Source organism: Athene cunicularia (genome assembly GCF_003259725.1).
Source record: "Athene cunicularia isolate RWA chromosome 10 unlocalized genomic scaffold, athCun1 chr10_part1, whole genome shotgun sequence".
Classification (NCBI taxonomy): domain Eukaryota; kingdom Metazoa; phylum Chordata; class Aves; order Strigiformes; family Strigidae; genus Athene; species Athene cunicularia.
Window position 1 is genome coordinate 4,232,424 of NW_020799112.1, and position 5,838 is coordinate 4,238,261.

Genomic DNA, 5,838 nt, shown 5'->3' on the forward strand with positions numbered 1-5,838 from the left:
GGGGGGGATGGACGGGGAGGACCCAAGGACGACATACCATTTAAGATTGCTGAGTGGTTAAGTGTATTCATTGTGTCACGTACAGTTTAAAACACCGCCTTATAATCAAGGAAATGAATCATTCAGAACACAAAATCCTACAGTGCTCCCATAACAAGGACAACATAAAGAAGTGAATATTTTATCAGATATAATTCTAATTTACTCTACACTATGAACAGTTTCCTCCAACAATCTCAAAATAAAAATCAGAAAAGTCTTAACTAGTTTTCAGATCTAAATTCCTGATTAAGTTGTACTTTCTAACCTCCATGGATTATTCTAATTAATGGCCTTTAACCACTTTTTACCTAGGTAATGAATGTTTGCTAAAACAGAAAGCAAAGCATGAACAAGTTACTAAATGAAGTGAGTGGTACTTATCAAATGAGAAATGGCTCAAAGTTTTATTTCATTCCAAACGTTGGGTCTGAAACTTTCACTCTGCGAACCTCAGTCACAGATGTGACAAAAAGAATAACTAGTCTAACTCTGTCAGCCTTAGCACCTTAGCAACAATCAGAAAAACAAAGAATAATGCATTGATCTTGTTTAACACCTGCACATCTTGAAGGGCTTGGGAAAGGCAGGTGAAAATTATCCTGCTTACATTTAAACCAGCTGTAATGAGATTTGCACTAATCTGTGGATAAATCAAGAGTCTGCCGTGCACATATGAGACTCTCCTACACACCTGTGTGCCTTATACATCCCATTTCCACAATGCCTGAGACGATCCTGTCTCCTTACCGTACAGTACACTTTAAAGAGTCATTTCAAAACACTGATTTTAGTTAATCATTAAATACTTTAGAGTAGTCACTAGTAAAATTTTTCCTTCAAAGTTTATCTTCAAAATCATTATGAAGATTAGGCCGAGTTTCTAAACAAAGACTGAAGCAGTCTCTTTCCTCAGCTAACCAATATTCAAGTTTTGTGATGGATTGTGATTTTGCTGAGCATAAACACATTTTTTAAAAGAAAATCTATAAAATATTAATCACCATACATTTTTAATTGACTTTTAAAAGATACCAAATATTTGAAAACAAAGACTCCCCTTTTTTGCAGTTAAAAGGAAAATTAGTTCTAGCTTCTAAGACCAAAATTGAGACCCTTACCCCATCTTCTAATAGAATCAGTTCCAAAGCACTATGCTCTATCACACAGGCAAAGATAACTACTGCCCCCACCGTCAGTAACTGATTCAAATGGAAAAAAAAACAAACAAAAAAAACCAAGCAAACAAAAAAACCAAACCACCAAACCAAACAGTTTTAAGGAAAACAAGACTGAGTCTAAAATAACCCAAATCTAACAAGCTATACTTAAAAAGACAGCCAGGGAATTAATCTAAAGAGATGTAACAACCTATAGAGTCTGCAGAGTTACTAACAAGCATTCCTGCATTGCAGTGACCCAGAGAAACAGATGAAAGGCTACCCAACTTTGAAATTAAAGTGACTGAATTTAAAAAGGTAACTTTTTTTACATACTTGTTTAAATTTCAGAATAAAGCTGGTAATTCCCAGGCCAAATTCATTTTCCAGATGTAGTGTGACAAATAACCTTCACTCATACGGACCATTAGGTCCATGAGCTTATCCTGGGCCTACATGTAGCTGACTAGAATTTTTCACAGGAAGAAGGTCCTACCTCCCCCTCTCCAGTTCTGGTGAGTTCTTTCCTCCTGTATTCTAGTAAGAACGGAAGGAAAGAGGAAATGAAGACCTCCAGTAATAAAAAGGAAAAAGCAAAAGGAGAGACAGTTACTCATGGAGATGGAGAAAAAACAGTAACAAGGAGCTGAGACGTAAAGGAAAGCCAAGATGGTTAAAGTCTGTGTACCTGAGCTTTTACAGTGTATTTGTGTTGGCACTGACTGTAACAGTCCAATGCCAAAACACACAGTGCGGCAGAATGCTGTTACCTACCCCAATGAAAAGAGAACAGTGTAACTGATTTAACTGAGAAAACAAAAACAAAAACTGATGGGGGGAGGCAAACAAAAAAACCCCATCAAAAGCAGTCTGACTCAGTACAGACATGTTCTTGAAAGTTCTCCTACTTGGCCCAAAACGTTTGCTCTCACATATAAAGCATTCAGTGATATTCAGAGTTATTGTGAACTAACTGAATTTACTAAGTAATTTAGTAAATTACTTCAAACACAGAAAAAAAAGCATGTGGATTTCCACCATAATCATCATTCACTAGGCCTCAAACAGCTTCCTCATGCTCACTTTCTGTACTTTTTATGGTGCCAGCGTCATTTGCAAATGCCACAATGTATGTTTCTGACCAACTGTGAAGCTACAGCTCTTATTCAACAGAAGTTAGAATGCAAGAAACAGATGCCAGGCGCATATATTTAGCTTTTGGAGGAAATACTAGTCTACAGCCAGAATTGCTCTTCAATATCAAACAAAATTACGTTATTGAAGAAAAAAAATGTATTCAACTGACAGTGATCTGAAAAGCAACAGTTTTAAGCATACTTCAGAAGTACAATTCCCCTTAAAAAAAAAACAAACCCCCCAAAAATCTAATAACCAAAACACCAAATCTCCATTTGAGCAGACACAATTCTATCTGTCTGCAGTTGTTTTTCTAAAAAAAGAACTCCAAATTATACATTGAACAATCAATGAGTCCAGTGAGAACTAATGAATCCTCAACCATGCAGAAAAAAAACCTTGTTAAAACTCTTCAGACTTGCACAGGTGTGCTTAGAAGATTGCAATCTCATTTAGGTGAGGCATGGCTCCCTGTGGTTTCATGAGTCTATGAAAAGTTGTTGAGAAATACCACATCTGAGCTGTTCCAGAGTACTTTTCATAATTACATGATTTGCACAACAGTGCTGAAGGTGTGGCACATCATACAAATTCAACTGATTTAGTCTGTGACACTTTGCAGTCTTGCCAACGCCTCCAGCTACTCTGCTTCCAACTTCAGCAGAAGTTTCAGAAATTAAAGTGCACGAAAAGACTGCACTCTAATTGGAATTAACAGACATCTGCATGCAGTATTTCACGTGACAGCACTGAATAAAAGCCATTTTCAGTTTCTGTACAATTTCTACTTTATATATTCATCTCCCTCTTAAATGCTCAATTACAACAACAGCGAACTGCCTCTGGATCTGCAAAAAGGCATTCTGTGCTCTCTTTTGATAGTCTTAAAGCTCCTTAAAGCAAATGTGTGCTGCTTTCTGCATCACTTACTGTACAGAGCATGCCTGACTGGATTAAATACTCAGGGGAAAGCATGCCATTTTCTAAACAGGAGTGCTTAAACTCTCAGACTTCCAAACTACACAACAGTAACAGACATCCTAAAGACACTTAAAAATGAGCATATACATCATTACTTTTTAATTTGGAGCAAAAGCATTCATACTCGTTGTCAGACCTTCTTCTTACTGCTTTTTTAGGAGTCTTCCTCCATCACAAGACCTCTGTAACAACTTTGTGGGGTAGCTTCAAGGGGAACTGATTTAGGCCAAAAGAGCAATTCAGGCTGGTGCACATGCTCCTCCAATCAACTCCCTAACTTCAGTAAAGCTAGCTTCCAAATATCAGCGCCAAATGCAACACTGCTCCATTATACAATGACACAATACACCGTATCAAATAACAACGTTCAAAAATGCCTTGTGAAGGTGTTGTTGCAAGAGGAGATTTTTTTGTGGAGAGCCAAGGAAAATGTACTTTATCACTATGCATCACTCAGCATGTCAATGCCAGCTCCTCAAATCGGAGAAACGCAGGATAATGATAAAAATAGTCACTGGCAGTCTGAACTAAGAACTCGCAATGCTTTGCTATCACTGGCAGATCACGTGCCTGCCAGAAAGCTTCCTGTATCAGTATCTTCACTTACTCTATCCCCTTTTCTGGAAAGGTCAGCAGCAACTCCGAACAGGACTGACAACAAGTTCTGAGTCATTTTAACACAACGTGCTTCACAAGAGATGCCTTACCATTACAGACTGCAGAAAATTACCTTCTAAATATTTTTCTCCAACTGAGGCAACACCACCAACAAAAATAACCAAGCCCACAGAACCGTAGAAAACAACATCAGAAGCAATAGAAAATGCATTAAATTTTGAGAAGATACTGATTTATATATGGCATTTTCTCCATTTGATTTTATATTACCAAGTTGCAGCAAAAGCAGCAAATAAGAAACGAGTATTACATATCTTCACAAAAATTAATCTCACTGAAACGAGAATAAACAAGAAAGAGACAGTGCTCTATATAACATTAGGGATTTAATGTAACAATAATCACATATTACTAGCTGGAACTGAAAAAGGGAGGCACTATATTAACTAGTAGGAATGCAAAATCCAGTTTTAAAAAGAAGAATTTTCATTTGCTTTAAACTAGCTGGAACTGAAAAAGGGAGGCACTATATTTACTAGTAGGAATGCAAAATCCAGTTTTAAAAAGAATTTTCATTTGCTTTAAACTAACAAGAGCCTGCTGTTTGTTCACCGGAATGCTTTAAATTCAAGGCACCTACCTTCCTCTATAGCCACATGTTAAGAATTCAGTAGTTATCTATGTGAGCACTGTGTGACTTGTCTCAATTTTCTCAAAAAGCCTATCAAGCAGAGACACTCCCCTAGACACGGTATCGTCATCAGTCTATTCAGTTCTCCAAAGTGTTCAGCACCTTCCTCTTGCCTCTCAGATGTAATAAATCAGTTGACTGCCCAGCAACTGGCTGTCCCTCTAAGTGCTGGTTTGGGAAAAACACCTCTGAACAACAAAGAAAAAACTGTTCTAATCGCTGAACTTCTTTGTCGAGAAGCAGCATGCCTAACAGGGTCGTGTAGCTGTAAACTGGCTAATTTTTGACGTCGGAAAGTTACATTAATACCTGAGCGTGTATTTTTAGTTTTGGCACTTTTATCTTTTTTAAGTTGCCTGAAGGGTGGTTCCCTACTGCCATATGCTTCTGGTTGACAAGTCGGCTTACCCTTGATACTGTGAAGATAACAGATGAACCTACAGAGTTAAGACTTCTAGTCATTAATTTTTTTTTTTCATTGAGAAAACATTAGGGACAACAGATTTTCCTGCACTATTCCTTTCCTTCTAATCATTCTCCCCATTATTCCACTGTAAAGTGTACTCCCTCTAAAATCAAAAGCATTACAGAGTAAAACAACTGGTTTTGCCAAAGGAAGCAGCAGCACTACCACACCTTGGCTGCAGGAAACTGCAATCAGGGAAGAACTCAAGTGAGCAGCAGCCTTTCCACACGAAAGCACCGATACTGCGAGACAAAGGGCAACTAAGCTTTCCTTTTAAAAAAGGAACACCTTAACGTCTAGCCTTCCCGTGCTCCCGGGTCGGTCACTCCCGAAGGAGGCTTTCTCCCCGGTGCCCACGGGCACGAGAAGTCACTCTGCTTCTCTAAGTGGGGCCTACTGCCCACGTCCAACATACTTAGTTCTGTCTGCTGTCATATCGAGCATAACTAAATACATTACTGTTAGAGCAAACAACAACGTGTATCAAAAGTGACAGCAATCACCGGAGGTCATCTGTGTAGAAGCCTGCGATGATCCATTAGAACGCTAAATTTAAAACGCCTTGGGCACGGCACCTTTAAAGGGAAAGCCCCTGAACAAGCAAGATCATGGGAGGGACAGCACTGAAGACGGGATACATTTCAAAGACGGTAATTTGCATTATTAAATCAGCGAGCTAAGTGCTAAAAAAAGATGCCCTCCACACCCCTCCCAACCCACAGAGCAGAAGGTGAGCGTGACCCGAC

General features: G+C 38.7%; 1 protein-coding gene across 1 annotated transcript in view; it reads right to left on the bottom strand.

Moving 5' to 3' along the window:
* The window catches only part of USP3 (ubiquitin specific peptidase 3), a 40,951-nt gene extending 36,245 nt beyond the window's left edge, over positions 1-4,706 (bottom strand). Inside the window, exon 1 of the mRNA XM_026856027.1 lies at positions 4,576-4,706. The gene's annotated coding sequence lies outside the window, so the exon portion shown is untranslated. The remainder of the gene's footprint in view (positions 1-4,575) is intronic.
* Positions 4,707-5,838: the final 1,132 nt, after the last annotated feature.